At 39.1% G+C, this 12,428-nt stretch overlaps 1 protein-coding gene across 2 annotated transcripts in view; it reads right to left on the bottom strand.

The window, feature by feature from the left end:
* LOC122552954 (filamin-A-interacting protein 1-like) overlaps nucleotides 1-6,821 on the bottom strand; it is a 250,336-nt gene extending 243,515 nt beyond the window's left edge. For both annotated transcript variants that reach the window (XM_043696264.1, XM_043696265.1), the window contains exon 1: nucleotides 6,470-6,821. The gene's annotated coding sequence lies outside the window, so the exon portion shown is untranslated. The remainder of the gene's footprint in view (nucleotides 1-6,469) is intronic.
* Between the last annotated feature and the right edge of the window lie 5,607 nt (nucleotides 6,822-12,428).

The raw sequence follows: 12,428 nt of genomic DNA, 5'->3' as shown, positions 1-12,428 counted from the left end.
TTCTTTACTCAGCGAGTCGTGAGTTCATGGAATGCCCTGCCTGTAGCAGTGGTGGACTCTCCCTCTTTATGGGCATTTAAACGGGCATTGGATAGGCATATGGAGGATAGTGGGCTAGTGTAGGTTAGGTGGGCTTGGATCGGCGCAACATCGAGGGCCAAAGGGCCAGTACTGCGCTGTATTTTTCTATGTTCTATGTTCTATGTTCACAGCACAAGGGACCCTGGTTCAATGCCTGCACTGGGTGACTATCTGTGTGGAGTTTGCACATTCTCCCTGTGTCTGTGTGGGTTTCCTCCCATAATTCAAAGATGTGCTGGTTAGGGTGGATTGGCCATGTTAAATTGCCCATAGCGTTAGGTGTGTTAGTCGGGGTAAATGTAGGGGAATGAGTCTGGGTGGGCTACTATTTGGAGGGTTGGTGTGGACTTGTTGGGCCAAAGGGCCTGTTTCAATACTGTAGGGAATCTATTCTAATATTTCTTCAGCTCCCAATGTTATGCATCATGGAGCATGTACTGAAGTAGTGTTTTAATCTCACATCATGTGTTTTTTTTTAAATTCCTCTTTCCCACTCTGTAATGTAGCTCCCAGAAATTCAGTACCTCTTAAATGCAGCAGTAGGGCTGAGAACTGTGATAAAGACAAAAACTATGACATATTTGGCCTTACAAGTGAGTGCAATGTGGGACACAGTACATGCTCTAGAAACTTCGGAACAAATTAGGAAGCTTGGCAATTACACAGGACTCTGCAAAGCATTTCACTGCATTGTCAAAACATATCAGAACATTATTTAAAAATATGACCTAATGGTTCCTGGCAATTTGAAACATAGTTTCAGCATTCATAAACACAGTACTAAACTGGCAATCATTACGTTAACTGTGATATCGTGTGTGTTAGCCATAACCACACCCCTCTGTTTCTGTAAGTCCCATTCTCATTGATAGCAGTTAACTCCTCCTCCAACCCACTGTTGCCAGATGAAACTTGCATACTTTGTATTACTGTTCTCCCGTCAGCTTCTCCGATTTCACTTGGGATCACCACAATATTGGTTGATCATCCTTCTCCAACTTCTCTTGTCAGTTACTTATTTCTCTACCTCTCTCCCCCTACACTAGCTGACCATATCATTTCAAGTTCCTCAGAGCTACCTCCGTCAATGCTTCTGCAATCTTTGCTGAACACCCCTGAAACATAACACTCAGTCAAATGTTCGCAGAAGTAACCACTACCAGGTTTAGAGTACTACCACCAATCTTCCTTGTGACAAAACATTAGCAGATCAACCATTAGTAAGTCTTAACAGAAGAGGTACTTGTCTTAACAACATGATACGGTTAATTGCATACATGTTAGGTGCAAGTTACATTGACTAGTAAGCCATCATTACTCAGTCTATCAGGAACTGGCAAGGATGCATCTAATGACATTGTGACATTGAATGAGACAAAATGTGTAACATCATCAGATTAGGTGTGGACTAATGAGGTCTCCAAACTTAACCCTTTCAAAGCCATTACCTTATACCCTCCAATTATTCTAAATCAAGCTAATCTTTTGCTTAATTTCAATTCCCATATTTCCATCTTCTGCGAGCACTGACCCCAGATACATGAAGCCACTTACTGTTTCCTACTTCACTCATTATCTTCACATGTTCATCTCAATCCTCTTCCCTAGAACCAAACTGATCGTTCATAAATTGGTTCCTAATCACCACACACAACAGCATGATGAAGAGAAACAGTGATTAGCACTGCTGCCTCACAGCGCCAGAGACCTGGGTTCAATTCCCACCTCAGGCGACTGACTGTGTGGAGCTTGCAAATTCTCCCCGTGTCTGTGTGGGTTTCCTCCGGGTGCTCCGGTTTCCTCCCACAGTCCACAAATGTGCAGGTCAGGTGAATTGACCACGCTAAATTGTCCGTAGTGTTAGGCGAAGGGGTAAATGTAGGGGAATGGGTCTGGGTGGGTTGCGCTTTGACGGGTCGGTGTGGACTTGTTGGGCCGAAGGGCCTGTTTCCACACTGTAAGTAACCTAATCTAAAATTGAAATTATAGCCCAGAAATAGGATGCTGGGTCCATCTAATCTGTTGATCATTATTTTACATACAAATCTCTCTATGTGTTAGCGTGATCCTCATTTCAAACACTTGCTGGCTAAAGAAATAATTGGTCCTTTATTTATATTCTTACAGGTTTTTCAGACCTGGATGGAACATGTATCATTAACTGACTGAAAAGGTGCACTCATGCTTTCCGAATGTGATAAACAACCTCCATCTCCCACACATGTTTTTTGGGATGTCAATAGGGCCTCCGGCATAACACAAGGCAACAACTGCATTACTCTTCATTGTGTTCAGAAATCCATAACTCAATAACAAATTATTATTAAACACCAACAAATCCCTTGGATATTGTGCAATAATCTCATTGTTAAAAGTTCTGAGGAAGGGTCACTTGACAAAAAGCGTTAACCCTGATTTCTGTCCACAGATGCTGCCAGACCTGTTGAGCATTTCCAGCAATCTCTACTTTTGTTTGTTTTGAAAAAAAAGGTTCTTCTTTCTTTACAAGTCAGTATAAGTATTTTTTTCCCCCAAACACTAGTATCAAGATTATCCTGATTGATGGGATATCGGGACTAAATTAAACTTGGAAGAAGGTACAATTTTTCTAAGTTAAAAATCACACCAGGTTATAGTTCAACAGGTTTATTTGGAAGCACTAGCTTTCGGAGCGCCGCTCCTTCATCAGGTGAATGTCTTTAAAGCCAGATGAATTCTGACACCACATATTGCTCATTGTGCTTCAACAGTCTATCCCAAGACAGGGGAGGCAGGTCAGGAGAATGGTGATTGCCTTTGTTTGTTCATCAAAGGAAGGAACATAAAGAATTGAAGAATTGAATGTTTTCCAAATGATGTTTTCCTACACCTTCCTTGTATAAACATCAAGTGTCTAGTACACATTTTCTGTAGTTATCTGGAGAGTGAGTTTTTGCAGTAGCCAGTAAACTGTCTTAGCTCCAAATTCAGAAGAGGGCCTACAAACTGGTTTGGAAACATATCAAATAATTGTTTTTGCTGTCAATGTTCCCAAAAATGGCAGAAGTGAAGGTACATCATGTGCCAGCCTAGATTGCAGAGCTAGGTAGATGTCCTGTTGCTGAGAGCAGGAATTCAAGTTGCTCCCATATGATTTCAGGTTTTTGACAAGTGTGTCAATTGTTGTGAACTAAGAGGAGGCAAAGCATCTCACAGTTCTGAGAGTAGAGGGAAGTAATTGACAAAGAAAATCATGGGGAAAGATACAACATGTTTGCAAAACAATATGGCCACCAAAATGTTAACATTACTTTAAGATGAACCATCATTCTGGGATAGAAGTGAAGGTCACCTCTTTTGTCTCAAAATGGCAAGAGTGTTGAATTTCCAGCAGAACTGTTGTCAATAAATGAACCTGAACACGAACTATACTAGCATTGATTTATTTTCTTTATAACTCCCCAAAATTACTACTGGAAACAGTTTTTGTACATAAGCATGGATTGTAAAAGTGCATTACATCTATATACAAATATAAAAAAACGTTTTGATCTTTTGTACTGTGTAATTTAATTTCTCATGTTCCACAAACTAGTCCTGTTGTCCAATAAATTACAACTCTAAGATAAAGCCTCTCTGCAAGCAAGACTATTCTTTTTTTCAAAAAAAAAAGGCTCTAAATGCAATCTGATTAAAGTTTGGTTATTGATAGGGAACAAAAAAAAAGAAACCAGTGAAATTCCTCTGCAAAATGATGAGAGGTTCCAGACTTTTCCTGAGCAAAGATTGCAATGGCTTCACTTCTCATCTCAAACTGAGCTATTTCGCTTCTTCATCCATAACAACATGTTACTAAAATACAAGATGACTCACTCAATGCTACTGTGTGTCCCAGATCCTACTTGATGGCTCATGCAGATGTACATTTCAACCACTACTTAGTTTCACTTCGCTTGTTGACTTAACATCTTTGCCAGAACAGGTTTTAGAGAGACATACTTCTGAAGCCAAATAACTTTTCTATAGGGGTCAGTGCCAGATCATTCCAATCCCATTCATGGTAATGCAACTACCTAATGGGTTTCATTTCCAAAAGACGTAGGATGACAATGTTAAAGAACTGAGGCCATGGATTTGTTTGTTGTTATTTATAACTTTACAATGCAATCTGAGTAAAGATCAACTGGTGTGGACACATCTGCTGGTAAACAGGAACCTGTGTGAAGAATGAATAGGGTTAGCTTTTACCTTGCTCTGTACTGAGGCAGTCTCAATACTCATTCAGAGTTTCTATTTGTTGTGAATACCTTTAATGAAATTGTGTTATGTTCAGTCACTTCCATATGTTTTCTGGCAGTTCCAAGCACCATGCAAATTTAGGACATGGAAAGATCTATGTATTCCAGAATGTAAGTAATTAGCACATCACTAACATTTATCGGCACTAACTGGGGTCAGATGGTTGGAATGTGGTCAAACAAAGGTTGAATTAATGGATAATGAAAGAATTTTTGTATTTTTAAAAAATATCTTACAGATATGTGGGATAAAATAGTGGAAATTCAGCAAATAAATATCACGTGACTTTAAGTCCTTACCTATAAGTTAGTTTGTATTTTCTAGCATAGTATAAAGCCTGTCACGCATTCTACAATAGAAACCATCTTCCATCTTTGTAAAACTGAGAGAACAGCGAATGCGGGAAATCAGAAACAAAAACAGAAATTGCGAGAAAGGCTTAGCAGATCTGGCAGCATCTATGGAGAGAAATCAGAGTTAACGTTTCAGATTCTGAGGAAGAATCACTGGATCTGAAACATTAACTCTGATTTCTTGCTAAAGATGCTGCCAGACTAGCTGAGCTTTTCCAGCAATTTCTGTTTTTGTTTCCATCTTTGTAGGATGAAGAACATGAACTTCTAAATGGCTTAATGTCATACTGAAGTTAGTGTCTAACAGATTTTCTAAACATTCTCTAGAGTTTATTCTTCTATGCCACTTGAAGTGATGTCACCATAGCTAATAATTTTTTTACTTCTCAGAATTAATCTTTCTTTCAATGACAAAGCTTTCAAAATGTACCCATGGTCTTCATAGTAAAATATATACATAATTGATTTTCTTTAGAATTCAGATAATGAACTCAAACTTCCAAAACAACAACTTTTCATTTTATTTAGCCAATTGAAAGATTTAAAAAAATAATTATTTGCTTTAATTCCTAACATATAAAAACTTCAATATGGTTTTCAAAGGGTTAACATTTGTAAGACATTCCTTCTGGTAAATGATGGCTAGTTACTGCCAAATAACTGCTGAAGAATCTGCAACAATGACACAATGGTGTTAAAATGGCAGTCAACAACACCAATAAAATGAATCATTCCAAAAGGAAAAGAATAAATCATGGGAATACTGTACTCTTGATTGTTTCAGAATAACGGAAAATTCACAGCCTCATAAAAGGATCTTAGAAATGATGAACTGACTCAAAATTTTGTATTATAACATCTATACATAGTACATTTGTGGATTCAATTCCAGACATAATTTACATGACTCTTATTTGAAAGTAACAGACTTCTTTACTGTCTCAAGGAATAGGCCAATGACTGAAGTTGCATCTGCTCAGGCTAGTATTTCTATTGCTCCGTAACTGGCCTTTACATAAGGCTGTGAGTGAAAAAAGGATCTATGTGGTCTGTATAACCAATCACATCCATTATGTCTGTCTTGGATATTCACAGCAAAGCAGAACAAAACATTAAACAGATGGTAGTTGCTTGAGCTACAGTGCTGTCGATCATGACCCATGAAATATCCAAATTACAATGAAGTAAATTGCAAAGATTTCCAATAGCTAATTTTTCATTATGAGAATTTGTTTTGCATTGTTTGGCTTCTTTAAAGATATGAACCATTTGACTGAAATACACAACATTTTTAAAATATAATATTGCCATTACATTTTTTAAAGAAGTCCCAGTCCAATACTCAAAAGCTTATGTTATTGTATTGAGAAGACAGTGAGGAAGAGCAGAATAAGAGTTCTCAATTTAATTAACATTTTTTGTTGTGTTGTTACAAAACAAATTCTGGACTCTAATGTTGATTGAGGCTACTTTGATCGAGTTTATGTGTGCTATATTATAATAGATATAATACAATTAGAACACTATTAGAAAAAAATTGGCCATTTCTGTTCATACCTCCAGTTTCGAAAGGAAAGTACTGTATCAACCTTTTTACAGTTTAAAGGATACACATCACTACTTGAGATAAATGGACAATGTATGTTTCACTATCTGTAAACAATAGAGGCTGTTAATGGTAGAACCTGTGATTTTATTTTACTTTTCATTTCATTTTGATAACTTAGAGGGAAAAGATAACAAGAAACTTCTCTTACCTGATGTTATCAGACACAGAACAGATCTAAATCGAGCACAGGTTCAGTGATTAGAGATTGTTCCACAATCTTTGGGTAAGTATAGATCAGGCAAACATTGCTACAGTATAGAACAGATGAAGATGAGTTCCTTTATGCTCTCTACCCACCATCTGCTGAGATCATGCAGGAAATAGTGGAAAACAGGATGAGAGTATGTTTCTTCTTTTAGACAGGCTGGCCAGCATAAAAAGTCCACACAGGCTCCCGATTAGAAACTGTTAGTGTTTGGAAAATAAATCTGTTGCTCTCCTGTTTAATGTCTCACTGCTGTGTTTCCTCTGTCGGTGCTGATACAGCCCTCAGATACTGTGACACTAGTGGCTATGTAGCAATCAGTTCCCCTGAGTTATATTTAACCCGTGTTCTCAGCAAGTCAAGCCTGTCAACAGCTGAAAACTTTGTAGCAGTTCTCTTTGCTATAGAACAGCTGAGCTGTTCTGACTTATGAGGAGTTACAGCCAAACTGCCACATACTGAGGAAAGAAGGAGTGAAACCATCAACTCCTTCTGTGGCCTCTGGCCAAATATTTCATCTGCATACAGGCACTATTTTAGGTTGTGCAGCTTTCCTCTTCATGCCAGCTCCTATTTGATCAGTGAAGATCGACATTGTCCACAAATGCAGAGCCCCTGGCTCTTTGCATATGACATCAATAGACAGTGAGCAAAAAATTTGAGTGACAAAATTTGAGCACTTTGCATGAAAAAAAGGCATAGTTTTGGTTGACACAGAGCTGTGTGCAATGATTGCTATGCTTTCAGAGATCAACAACGTCGGGAATTCTATAAGAAACAACAAGCAAGAACATTCACTGGAATTGCATGTTATAGTTTAGTTTACTTTATATTTCTGAAACTTTTTAGAATGGCATGTACAAATTTGAATTTATTCTAGTGTGCCTCTCAGCTATCACCAGTGATTAATCTTGCATTAAATAAGATAATGAGAAGACCCTTAGCTTTATACAAACATGCGCATTACAACTACTTGTTAAGGGTAATTTCCCGAATATGCCTCACCATTGGGGAACCTGATCCACTGAACATATCAGAGAATCACGTTATTCCATTCAATAATTCTAATGCACAGAAAAATAAACTATTCTGCCTGTCCATGTTGGAGGAGACATCCAGAAAATCTGACCATGAAAGGAATGCAAAGGTTGAAAATATTAGGCTAGATAGACACATAGGGGAGTCTGGTACAATTGCAACATTTAAAAGGCATTTAGATGGGTACATGAATAGGAAGGGTTTGGAGGGATATGGGCAGGGATATAGGTGGGACTAGATTGGGTTGGGATATCCGGTCGGCATGGACATGTTGGACCGAAGAGATTGTTTCCATGTTGTACATCTCTATGACTTTATAAGATCATGAATTATTGGCTAATTCCCACTTTTCTCAGACATTTACCCCGTTTTATTGTAGGCACAGTAGCTGTGTAGGAGAAAGTGAGGACTGCAGATGCTCGATTCCTGAAGAAGGGCTTATGCCCGAAACGTCGATTCTCCTGTTCCTTGGATGCTGCCTGCCTTGCTGCGCTTTTCCAGCAACACATTTTCAGCACAGTAGCTGTGTAGTTTACTTAACTGTATTTACCTTGACATCAGTATTTGGTGCTGCAGAAACTATAGAGAGGGAACACAAAACATGATTTATGTTCTCCTTTTTTGTGTATCTTCCTTTCAATATTGATTTCTCCCTCTCAGTACATATGTATATATTTCTCTCTTATAATTAACTTAAAATAGCCCTTTCAACTTTCATCAGTTCTGATGAAGAGAAACTGGCTTCAATATGTTAACTCTGCTAGACCTGCTGTGTTTCAATAAACATTTTTATTTTTGTTTCAGATTTGCAGAATCCACAGTTCCCAATTTCATTTATTCCTTTCAATTTTCCTGCTGTCTTGTATTTGGCTCTCCATTCATAACATTTTTGCTTCTGTAGATTTACTCATCTACATTCTCATGAGAGAAAGTGAGGACTGCAGATGCTGGAGATCAGAGTTGAAAAATGTGGAGCTGGAAAAGCACAGCAGGTCAGGCAGCATTTGAGGAGGAGGCTCATGCCCGAAACGTTGATTCTTCTGCTTGTTGGATGCTGCCTGATCTGCTGTGCTTTACCAGCTTCACACTTTTTGATTACAGTCTCATGTCCTCGCTATTAAAATTATTTTTCTCTTGCCTTAATAAATAGCCTCTATTGTGTGTTTCATCCCTCTTCCCAGAAATCTATGGGTTGGAAACTGTAAAGGGTATGAGAGACAACTGGTGTACCATTTATCAACAGATTATGCTGGACAGTAAGTATTAAAGAGTACCGGGCTCCTCTGTGAAACTGCAGAAAGTTCCCAAATCATCTCAGAATGCTTCTTCAATAAAATCTACTGAACCCACAACCTCTACCTCCGAGAGGAACCAATGCAGCAAAAGGGAACACCATTACCTGCAAATTTAACTTCAAGCCACACAACATCCAGAGTTAAAACTATATTACCATTCCTTCACTATTAGTTAGCGAAAATCCTAAATCTTGCTTTTAACAACTACAGTAGAACCTCGATTATCCAAACGAGACAGACGGGGAGCATTGTGTTCGGATAATTGATCACTCGGATAATTGATCTGATGGTAAACAAGCGGTAATTTATGAGTGCCAGTTATCTGAACATTTCTCAGTTCTCCGGCAATGCAAACCATAATGCTGTTTAACTGATAGCTGAATGCTGAGTTGCCTAATGCTATTTTTACAGGACCTTGAGATCTTGTTCAGATAATCCAAAATTCGGAAAATTGATGTTCGGATACTCAAAGTTGTACGATACACTAAATGGACTGCATTGGCATTGAAGAGATAGTGCTGACGATGCACTGAACATAAGGAAATGCTGCAGGGAATGAAGTGACAATGATGAAATGGTGACAAAAATGCACTAACATTGTGGAAACAATACAAATGCAATAATCTAAAATGAAAAGCTACAAATGTTGGCGATCTGAAAGAAATTCAGCATGTCTGGCAGCATGTATGGGTACAAAATGGAGTTAAGCTTTCACGTCCAGGGACTCTTCATCAGAATTGTTCTGATGAAGAGTAACCAGACTTGAAACATTAATGGAGAATTCAATAGCAGTGAATGAGAATGCAGGAATGTATTGCAAAAAATGCTGAGAATTCAGCGCCATTCAGAAAATGGTTCTGAGAATGCAATAACAATTGAGAAAATTAAGACAATTATGATTAAATGCTTATAATGTAGTATATTTTGATTTCAAAACAGAGGCAGATTGATGTGGGTTAGTTCTGTGAAGCTTTTTCTTTTAACAGCCAGGTTAGAGTCAAATGGATCATTCAAAGAAGACATATGACTTATGCCTTATTGTTAACAGAGAAAATACTTATGAATTTATGACAGACAGTAAACAGAACAAAGTAGACAAGCAGGAGGCTGAAAGAACACAGCAAATCAGGCAGCATCAGGAGGGGGAGAAGTCATTGTTTTGGGTGTAACCCTTCTTAAGGACTGAAGTGTTGACTTCTCCCCCTCCTGATGCTGCTTCCTGTCTTCTTCCAGCCTCCTGTTTGTCTACTTTGGATTCCAGCATCTGCAGTTTTTTTTTGTCTCTAACCAAGTAAACAGAACAAAGCCATTACTTTTGCTTAGACTTCAGTTCAGAAGAAAATTAGAACATACTTCAAAAGTGAAAGGATTCTTTCTTAGCAGAGGTTTCACGCAGTCCAGTTCAGTTCAGGAAACAACTTGCCTCAGCAAAAGTATTTTTTCGTCAGTGCAATTTCCAAGCCAGGACAGTTTGGATAAAAATCATCTCGGTTTTTGAACTGAAAAAATTTGGGTTCTCAGGATTGTGAGCGGTTCATGCTATCTGACTTGGAAAGAATCATAAAATTGTGTCTTTAATTCAAGGAAAAGAAACTGGAAGGACTCAATTAAGTAGCAACTTAAAAGTTGAGTTAGAAGTCAGATTTCTCCAGTTTCCTCATTTCCCCTCCCCCCACCTTGTCTCAGTCCCAACCCTCGAACTCAACACCACCTTCCTAACCTGCAATCTTCTTCCTGACCTCTCCGCCCCCACCCCTACTCCGGCCTATCACCGTCACCTTAAGCTCCTTCCACCTATTGCATTTCCAACACCCCTCCCCCAAGTCCCTCCTCCCTACCTTTTATCTTAGGCTGCTGGGCGCACTTTCCTCATTCCTGAAGAAGGGCTCATGCTCGAAATGTCGATTCTCCTGCTCCTTGGATGCTGCCTGACCTGCTGCGCTTTTCCAGCAATACATTTTCAGCTCTGATCTCCAGCATCTGCAGTCCTCACTTTCTCCTTAGAAGTCATATCTGATTGTTGTAACTGTAATAGTCTGTTCGTTGTCTTCTTTTTGTATAATAAATGTTTGTTCTGCTGTTAAAGAACATCTGCTTTCAGAGACAACCCACAATGTTACCAACTGCAAAAAATTAAATATATAATTTATTAAGTCAGGTATTGTTCTGGGATCTGATTTGTCCAGACTTACTAGCAGCTGGGGTCAGAACATATTGAGGAAACACTGCTGAGAATGCAGTGACAATGAGCAAGTGTTGCTGCAAATGTGGTGACATTGAGGAAATGGTGTGGAGAATGTGGTGACATTGAGGAAATGGAGCTGAGAATGTGGTGACATTGAGGAAATGGTGTGGAGAATGCAATGACAATGAGGAAATGTTCCAATGAATGCAGTATCATTGAGGAAATAGGGTGGAGAAAGTGATGACAGTGAGGAACAAAAAGCTGCAAGGGCTATAACCTTGAGGAAATGCTGTTAAGAAAGGAGTGACACAGAGAATGCAGTGATGCAATGGAAAGAATGCAGTCACATTGTGGAAACAGAGCTGTTAGTACAGTGCCCTTGAGGAAATGTGATGAGAATGAATTAGCATATTAAGCAATTGATGCTGATACTGTAGTGACATTGAACGATAAATAGGTCAATAGAATCATAAGTTTTACAGCAGGGAAAAAGGCCCTACAGCCCATTGTGTCCATGCCAGTCACTGTGCAAGGTACCACAACATTGAAGAATTAGATGCTGATGATACGTTGATATTTCATCAATGAGAATTCATCAATGTTGAACTTCCAAGAGTTAGAATGATGTTAGTCTGAGCGGAAGCCACTAAAATGCCCTAACACTTGAGAATGACCTTTTGTTGAGAAAGAAAAAGTGTTTTGTTGTTGAGCAACATAATCTGACAATGGCCAGACATTGAGCAGATAAAACTGAATGCCCTCCCCTCAAGTAACAGATGCAGGACATGCACTGACATTGTGCAATGACATGCTTTGACATTTTTTATATTTATTCATTTTGTGGGACATGGGCATCACTGGTGGCCAGCATTTATAGCCTGTCCCTTCTTGCCCTTGAGAAGATGATGGTGAGCTGCTTTCTTGAACTGCTGCAGTCCACCTGCTCTGGGTTGACCCATAATGCCATTATAGAGTCATAGAGTCATAGAGATGTACAGCATGGAAACAGACCCTTCAGTCCAATCCGTCCATGACGACCAGATATCCCAACCCAATCTAGTCCCATCTGCCAGCACCCGGCCCATATCCCTCCAAACCCTTCCTATTCATACCCATCCAAATGCCTCTTAAATGTTGCAATTATACCAGCCTCCACCACTTCCTCTGGCAGCTCATTCCATAGCTGTACCACCCTCTGTGTGAAAAAGGTGCCCCTTAGGTCTTTATTCTATCTTTCCCTCTCACCCTAAACCTATGCCCTCTAGTTCTGGACTCCCCGAACCCAGGGAAAAGACTTTGTCTATTTACCCTATCCATGCCCCTCATAATTTTGTAAACCTCTATAAGGTCACCCCTCAGCCTCCGACGCTCCAGGGAAAATAAC

The sequence above is a fragment of the Chiloscyllium plagiosum genome, chromosome 9 (genome assembly GCF_004010195.1).
Source record: "Chiloscyllium plagiosum isolate BGI_BamShark_2017 chromosome 9, ASM401019v2, whole genome shotgun sequence".
NCBI lineage: Eukaryota > Metazoa > Chordata > Chondrichthyes > Orectolobiformes > Hemiscylliidae > Chiloscyllium > Chiloscyllium plagiosum.
Note: the sequence above shows the minus strand (reverse complement) of the source record. Positions and strands in the feature narration are given on the sequence as shown.